This window comes from Myotis brandtii, unplaced genomic scaffold, assembly GCF_000412655.1.
Source record: "Myotis brandtii unplaced genomic scaffold, ASM41265v1 scaffold772, whole genome shotgun sequence".
Classification (NCBI taxonomy): domain Eukaryota; kingdom Metazoa; phylum Chordata; class Mammalia; order Chiroptera; family Vespertilionidae; genus Myotis; species Myotis brandtii.
In genome coordinates, this window is record NW_005371090.1 from 537,573 (window position 1) to 546,096 (window position 8,524).

An 8,524-nucleotide genomic window follows, 5' to 3' on the forward strand; every position below is an offset into this window, starting at 1 on the left:
AGAGAGGAACAGAGTGGGAGAGAGAGAGATAGAAACATCAATGATGAGAGAGAATCATTGATCAGCTGCCCTCTACATGCCCCACGCAGGGGATCAAGCCTGCAACCCAGGCATATACCCTGATAGGAATCGAACCGTGACCTCTTGGTTCATAGGTCGTCGCTCAACCACTGAGCCATACCAGCTGGGCTTGGTACCTTTTTCAATTCTCTCCTCCTCCTTTTCTTCCTGGCTCCAGAGAACACCAATGCCTAGGTCTAGGGAAAGTACAATCAGGGCTCAACTCACCTCCTCATCACCCCATCACCACATCCCTTGTTACCCTCTCAACAGTCGACTGAAGGCACACTAAGTATCCTTCATCTTAGAAAGGCTATCTCAGGATGCCCCCATGACATTGGACATCTAGAAATTTCATTGAGGTAAAGCCCTCTGAATTTTTGTTCAATTTACTTCCCATCCACTGACATGCAAGTATCTTACCAATGAGTCTAAAGTAGTTGCTACTTCTTGCTCACTAGGTCCAATCGGCATAATGTAATCTGTGCATTGACCAGTGTGATACCTTGTGGAAGGGAAAGGTGATTGAGATTCCTAAATCATAACACAGAGTTGCAAAGCTGCTACACCTCTAAGACAGGAAGGCCTTGCCAGCTGAAAGCAAATTGCTCAGATTGTCGTTACTAACAGGTATCAGAAAAAAAAGCACTGGTCAGATCAACAACTGCATCAGAAGTTTTAGGGGATATGCATTTGGGAACAAGCAATGAAACCACATCCAGAACAGCAGCTGCACTTAGAGTCACCACCTGGTTAAGTTCATGATAATCCACTGTCATTCTCCAAGACCCATTTGTTTTCTACACAGGCCAAGTAGGCAAGCTGAACAGGGATATACTGGGAATGAGTCACCACCCCTGCACTTTTCAAGTCCTTGTTGTTGGCAGTAATCTCTGCAGTCTCTCCAGGAATACAGTATTTCCTTTGGTTTACTATATTCATATGTAGAGGCTTTCACTGGGCCTTTTATAACATTAATAGCCCTCATTACATAAGTCTGGTTTCAGAAATCTCATCTCTCTGGTTACTGTATATAAAATATTGTTTTTAGGGAAGACCAAGAAGCTTCTAGGTTATGTATGTGTTGCTTGAGCTGGGAATCTGGATCCCTGGGCTATGCTTTCCTTTCCCCATATTGTCCAGCACAATTAGTAGTAACCAACCCATCTCACTAGACTTGTTTGACTAAAATGTTCTAATGTATCAAATACATGATCACTGAGAACCTTGCTTTGTGTAAGTATTTGATTAGGAGTATCCAGTGCTGATATTTTGCCTATTTCTATTGTAACATCATGCCATGGTCTATCAGTGCCTTCTTTACTATTGGAAATAGTCATTGGTGCCTTTAAAATCACATCAGATTAAATAATCAACTGGAAAGATCCCAGAACCAATTCAGAACACTCATTCATAAGATTCTGTTTTTCAAGAACCATTATCAGGCCAAAATATGTATTAGTGAGGGTTCTCCAAAGAAACAGAACTGACACAATACACATACCAACAAATACCAGCACACATTTAGAGAGAGAGAGAGAGAGAGAGAGACCAGAAGGCTGGAAATTCAGGCAGGATTTCTATGTTATAGTCCTGAGGCAGAATTTCTCCTCCAGGAAACCTTACTTTTTGCTCCAAGGTCTTCTACTGATTGGATGATTCCCACATTATTGAGGGTAATCTGCTTTACTTAAACTCAACTGATTGTAAATATTAATCACATCTATAAAATACCTTCATGGCAACATCTAGTGTTTGACCAAACAACTGAGCAACATAGCCTAGCTAAGTTGACACATAAAATCTTTCCATCACATAATTCTGTCTTGAAGGGGCTGTGTCCAGTTGGCATAGCTATCAAATGGAGGCAAATTATTTAACCTGCACTGGATTTGGGGTGAGAAATAAACTTTAGGTATATTTAGCCCCTGAGATGTTGAAGTTTGTCACTATGGTATACTGTATTCTATACTGACCAACTTAGATGCTCTTGGTTACAAGTGACAGAATACTCCTGTTTCAAGAAGAAGAAGAAGAAGAAGAAGAAGAAGAAGAAGAAGAAGAAGAAGAAGAAGAAGAAGAAGAAGAAGAAGAAGAAGGAGAAGAAGGAGAAGAAGAAGAAGAAGAAGGAAGAGGAGGAGGAGGAGGAGGAGGAGGAGGAGGAGAGGAAGAAGGAAAGCAAATAAGAAAGAGAAATTCCAGGAAGTCCAGAGTAGTGTCAATAATGATTTCAAGGACCTAGGGTTTTTTCTACTCCTGGCAGAGCAGTAGCAGTAGCAGTAACTATTGTAGAAACTGTTGTGTTAGTTTCATGTAAGACTGAGTTTCCTTGTGGGCACAAGACAGCTGACAACAGCAATCAGCACTATATGCACTGGGCAATATTCTGTGCACAGCGACTTAGACCACTCATCCTCAAACCTGAATACACATGACAGTCACCCAGGGATATTTTAAAACATACTCAAACCATAGCCTAGAACAGTGATGGCGAACCTTTTGAGCTCGGCGTGTCAGTATTTTGAAAAACCCTAACTTAACTCTGGTGCGTGTCACATATAGAAATTTTTTGATATTTGCAACCATAGTAAAACAAAGACTTATATTTTTGATATTTATTTTATATATTTAAATGCCATTTAACAAAGAAAAATCAACCAAAAAAATGAATTTGCGTGTCACCTCTGACACGCGTGTCATAGGTTCACCATCACTGGCCTAGAACAATGATCAGACTATTTGGGGGACAGGAACAGCATCCCCAAGATTCCCAGGTGAGTCTACTGAGCAGCCATTAGGGAGAACCACTGGCCTACACAGACCAGTTGGAATCTCCCTTAAGAATCCTGGAAAGAGATTTGGGAACAAGCAATGAAGAGAAAGGGGAACTTATATAATAATCAGTTATATGGATTAAAAGGGACAGAGCATCTTTCTCTACTATAAGTTTGAAACTTAAATTGCAAATACTCCTGGCACAGAAAACATCGTAATTTAAATATTTGTGATCATGAACAGACTGAAGTATTTCAGAGGAAAGGGGGGCTGGGTGGGCAGAGAGTAACCAATGAACTTACATGCATATATGCATATCCCAGGGACACAGACAATAGTGCCATCAAGGCCTGGGGAAGGGTAGGAGTGTGGTGAAGGGGGTCAATGGAGGGGAAAAAGCAGACATCTGTAATACTTTCAACAATAAAAATTAATGGAAAAAAAAGAAAAAAACTACCTGTGATCATAGCAGAACATTTCAAGAGATAAGGTTTTGATGGGAAAGAGGTCTTAACAGGGGAGGAAATTTTGCTACTTCTTCATTGCTTTCCTGGTCTCACACCTCATCTCTCACAGGTTCATTTTAGGCATCTGGGCTTTCAAGGGTGTCTGGCATTGCTCTCAATGTTCTTAATGACCCTTAACTTTCCATTAGGGCAGTGGTTCTCAACCTGTGGGTCGCGACCCCTTTGGGGGTCGAACGACCCTTTCACAGGGGTCGCCTAAGACCATTGGAAAACACATATTGAATATATAATTACATATTGTTTTTGTGATTAATCATTATGCTTTAATTATGTTCAATTTGTAACAATGAAAATACATCCTGCATATCAGATATTTACATTACGATTCATAACAGTAGCAAAATTACAGTTATGAAGTAGCAACGAAAATAATTTTATGGTTGGGGGTCACACAACATGAGGAACTGTATTAAAGGGTCGAGGCATTAGGAAGGTTGAGAACCACTGCATTAGGGGAATATTTTGGCACTTTTAGAAGATAGATAAAGAACCCTGTTTTAACTTTCCCTTTCTCCTCTATTGGGTTACAGGTTGGGTGTGTTCTTCAGTGCCTAAACCAACCAGCCAGCCATGCCTCCACAATCCCTTTCTTCATTGCTCATTTAAGGCAGTGAGGATCATTTTTATGTGCACATGTGAGTAGGAAGTGGATATGATGATACATGAGTAAAATAAAGTCTGATTCATTAAGAACTTCAATTTGGAGGGAAAGTCAAATTTACTATTTTCATAGGAAAAATACACAATGCACCTAAACATTTTTTCTTGCTAACCGGTTAGTTCCCTCCCAGCCAATCTCTTCTTGCCTTCCCTGTTCATGCAAAGCTGTTGCCTTTGAGCTGCTTAAAGGGATGGTGTGCTGCTGGTTTTCTGTTCTAACTTTTCAAACTATGCTCAAGTGCTGCCATTCTAATGATATCAAATTTTAGGTTAATTCCTGGCCACAGTCTACATGTTCCTGCATATTTCTCTGGTTTATCTCCCAATTCTTTTAGGTCTACATCTGAACTATCATTTTTCCAAGCTCTAAGTCTATGTAGTATGCAGACTCCCTTTGCTTGTTACCATGATTGGGTTATCTTTCTAAACAGATTTTATCCTCTTGAAATAATTTATGCTCAAAAACTAGTTTCTTAATGAATGAATGAATATCAGGGAGTTGATCAGTCAGTCAATAATCTATATAAAACTCAGTGCTGGCAGAATAACCTAATGAGTATTTTATAATCTTGAAAAATCACCTTTTAACTTCAAAAGTCACTTTATTATTTCCCAATCTAAATATCAGGGATGTCTTTTATTTTATGAACACTCCACTTTTTACACATGGCATTCTGGGAACTCTTGTAATAAAATGGACTAATGTAAAGCATGTCTCTATTTTTTCCTTAGAACTATGTTGTAATTTAGGAGATTACATTCCTGACCGAGTACTGGGCTTTAGATCAGAGCTAATGATTGACCACATATATTATAAGACATTATACAATAACAACTGAGTAAAATCATTGGAAACAGCAAAGGTATGTTTTTAATTTTAATAAATGGATTCAAAATATGCTACAGAGATTCACATTTTTATAAAGTGTATGGTCATTTTGTTTGCTTCATTCAAACTTAGAAAACTTGTTTGAAGATTACTGGAAATGGCCCAGCTAAATACATTTAAAATCTTTGGCTGATTCCTTTTGCTTCCCATATAATGTTGTCTGAAGCAAGCAGATGCATTTAAAAACGATTCCACTGATTTAATAGCGCATCGAGCTTTGTAAAGGTTTTCAATCTGTGAATTTGTTACTGTTGAAGCTGCTGGTAATGACGGTGGTGATGGTGATGATTAAGATTTTTTTTTCTCACTGAAAACTGGGGGCTAACCAGTTTCCTCTCTGCCACTCTCTCCTATCTCCCCTGTTCATGCAAAATCTCTGTCTTTGAGCTCCTCAAGGGAATGGTGTGCTCCTGGTGTATTGATATGACCTCCGATGGCATTGAAATGCCTTATACACAACTACAGGACCATTCACAGAGAGTCTTTCAGAGGAGCTTCAAGTAACACTCTTTGGAAATTGCCAGGACCCTGCAGGCTGCTTGCTATTCATGTTTGATTGCTACAGAGAGCCTTCCTTAAGTAAGGCATTAAGTAGCTCTGAGTTGGTGGAGCAGAGCATTCCTAGGGTAGGGGAAAATGATTGAAGGAAGGTAGGAGAAAGAGAAGGCAGAATTTTTCATTACTTGTTCACTTTTCTGTCCTGTAAACACATAGAAAGTATTTAGCATTGATCTAATAGCTAATTAGTTATTGGATTAACCTACTTCTTAACTCTTAAAAAATAAAAGTCAACTGAGCAAATTTTAAAGATATTACTGGCTTTATTCAATAATCGATGAATTGGGCAGCCAAGAGCACTGTTTTGTTGCTCAGTATGACAGTGTCCATCTGCATGGGACTTTGTACTCAGACTATGAAGACTAGATGGGGCCTCTGGTCCTGGGTGCCTTGCAATCTAAGAGTGACACAGGGTCAAGGGAACAGATGGGTGTCGAGTTAGGAGGACACAGATAAGGAGATTCTTAAAAAAATTATTTTCAATTACAGTTGATATATAATATTATATTAGTTTCAGGTATACAGCATAGAGATTAGACATTTATATAACTTACAGAGTGTTCACCCCAGTAAATCTAATACTCACCTGATAGGAGACTCTTGACAATGGCTAGAAGTGCAAGAGGAATTTCTTTTCCAGGGATCCAGAGGACTGGGGATATGAAATCATTAAGTTGGAGATTCCTGTTTATTCTGAGCTCCCTAACTTTTCCTAGTCTTTAGTGTAAAGTAAATCTAATATTTTGAAGGGGGAAAAAAGAGGTTCTCTCCTGTCATCTCTATAATTTGTTCCAAAATGAACTTTGTCAAAGCTTTGAGGAGTTAAGAATTATAACAAATGTAAAACAACTCAAAGGGTTTCTAAGGTACATTTGGAGGTGAGTCAAGTCCAAGGCTCGGTGCTTCGGGTCACCGGTGAGATAAAGAGGTAGCAGAGAGATGGCGGCGCTCCCTAGGTCCTCTCCAGCTCTGATGTTCTCACTGGCATGGCCAGGATGGGAGGGAATTGAAGCTGCCATGGGTGAAGAGGTGTCGGAGAGCCCCTAGGTGTTCTTTATGTGTCTCACCTCCCCATTGAAAGGGATTCCGGTGCAGAGGCCTGAGAGCATTTGCAATGTGCTTGCTGAACCACCTTTGGTAGACTCTGAGAAACCAGATATAATGGGACATATGGTGGACCTCAGCTTCCAAGTAAATGTTGACCTGATTGTCAAAAGTGGGAGAATATGGAGACCTGGGAGCCAGGGCAGAATCCAGGAGGGTTTGGGGGGAGATAGAGAGTGAATTTGGGAAAGAGAGTGACCTGATTATTTAGGAATCATCCAGGGTGCACTAAAGACAAATCACAAAATGTGTCTAGTGAAAAATGTTTCCTACTGGGAAGTCAGGCAGATGCAATATATATTTGGACTGTTTGGATGTTAGGAATTCATTTGTCAAAGTTAGAACTCTAATAGGTGCAAATGTTGCAGAAGAAATTAGAGTTTCTCCTAGAATAATAAGTTTGCTCTCTGATAAGATCTGAAAGTCTATGTTATTTTCATGTACACTAGATGGCAACTCCCAGATTAGGGGTTTCTAGAAAATACTGATGTACAAAATGACTAGTATAGATGCTATTTTTCCTTAGGCTGTGGCAAGGTACTGTTATGGCATAACACAGAACACGTCACAAACAAAATATAGTTTGAGCATTGACCTTCTCTATCCACATAGTCTAAACTTTTCCTTTATAGGAACCCAATATATAAACCCTCACATCCCACCTCACTCTGTCCTTCCTCTGCCAAACCATGAAAAGCCTTTCTTACGCAGTGAGTTTTCCACTTGTTCAGGACCAATGAAAAGTTTTCTTCTTTCCTTATCCTCCAGCCCCCGCCCCTCTCTCTCTCTCTTTCTATATCTTTTAAGTTCTTAGTTTATTACTCCTCTCATGAAACCTCTGCAGTCACCACAGATAAAGTCACTGGAGAATCTTTACTCCTTCTGCTGTCCCATCTCCAGCTCACGTTTGCCAGCACCAACATTGGCCTTTGCAGTCCCCTGACATTCTTCATTCTGTTCTTGCATTCCTTTCTCTGTTTCCTTGAGGTCTTCTTCTTCTCATACAGGTCATGGCTTGCAAGTCTATGTGTGGGTTCATTTTTCTTTGCATAATCCAAGGAATCATAAATCCTGCCAAAGCCAGTTGTCATGCCACCACCAAAATGGGTTCTGATCCAAACACAGAGATAACATCTGGTGTGGTCTTAGACATTTTAGTTAGTTTTTCCTGAATTTCTGTCTTAGGTACCGCTGCCTTCCCAGGGTGAAGGACTTCAATGACCATTTGTTTCCACAGAAGTAGTCTGTTGGTCATGAACTTCCTGGTCAGGATAGTTACTGTGTCATTCATGATGACAGCTGACTTTCAAGCAGCCAGGGAGGAAAAGAGCCCCAGGCCTCTCATTCCAGGAAGGCACCAGGTAAGGTTGGAATGTGGATGACTTATCTTTGGACTTTTTCTGGCAATGGAATGCTTCCTGTTGTCCAAACTTTCTTCACTGGCCACACACGACATGCTCTCACAGCAGGCTGAGGAGATTTTTTTTCCTCCCATGGCAGACTCTATTAGGTTTCTTTTGTTTATAAATATGGGTTTTTAAGTGTTGTGGGGGAAATCATTTTCACTTTTTGTTTTTCTATGGAGTCAAGCATATCTGTACCTCTCTTAGTAAGGTTATGTAAACAAGCGGGACTGGAGGATGTTTTTCTTCTTCAAAAGCAAGGAAAACTGAAGTATTTTCTTTTCCCAAGAAGGGGCATATATACACAAGTGTTCTCATGAAAAACCTCAAATAAATTGTTTCCTACTAGAGTATGTGCCTGTGTCCAGGAATGTAACAACTGCTTACTGGGTCAGTGACTCTGAAACCATAAACAACAGCTTAATTAATCCATCCTTTGGCTTACACTTCACCAGAGGTAGAAGAGCTTTCAATTGATTGATTGATTGATTGATTTTTAGAGAGAGAGAGAGAGAGAGAGAGAGAGAGAGGAAGGGAATGGGATATAT

At 39.9% G+C, this 8,524-nt stretch overlaps 1 pseudogene; it reads right to left on the bottom strand.

Moving 5' to 3' along the window:
* Positions 1 to 7,446: 7,446 nt before the first annotated feature.
* LOC106724233 lies at positions 7,447 to 7,864 on the bottom strand (annotated as a pseudogene).
* Between the last annotated feature and the right edge of the window lie 660 nt (positions 7,865 to 8,524).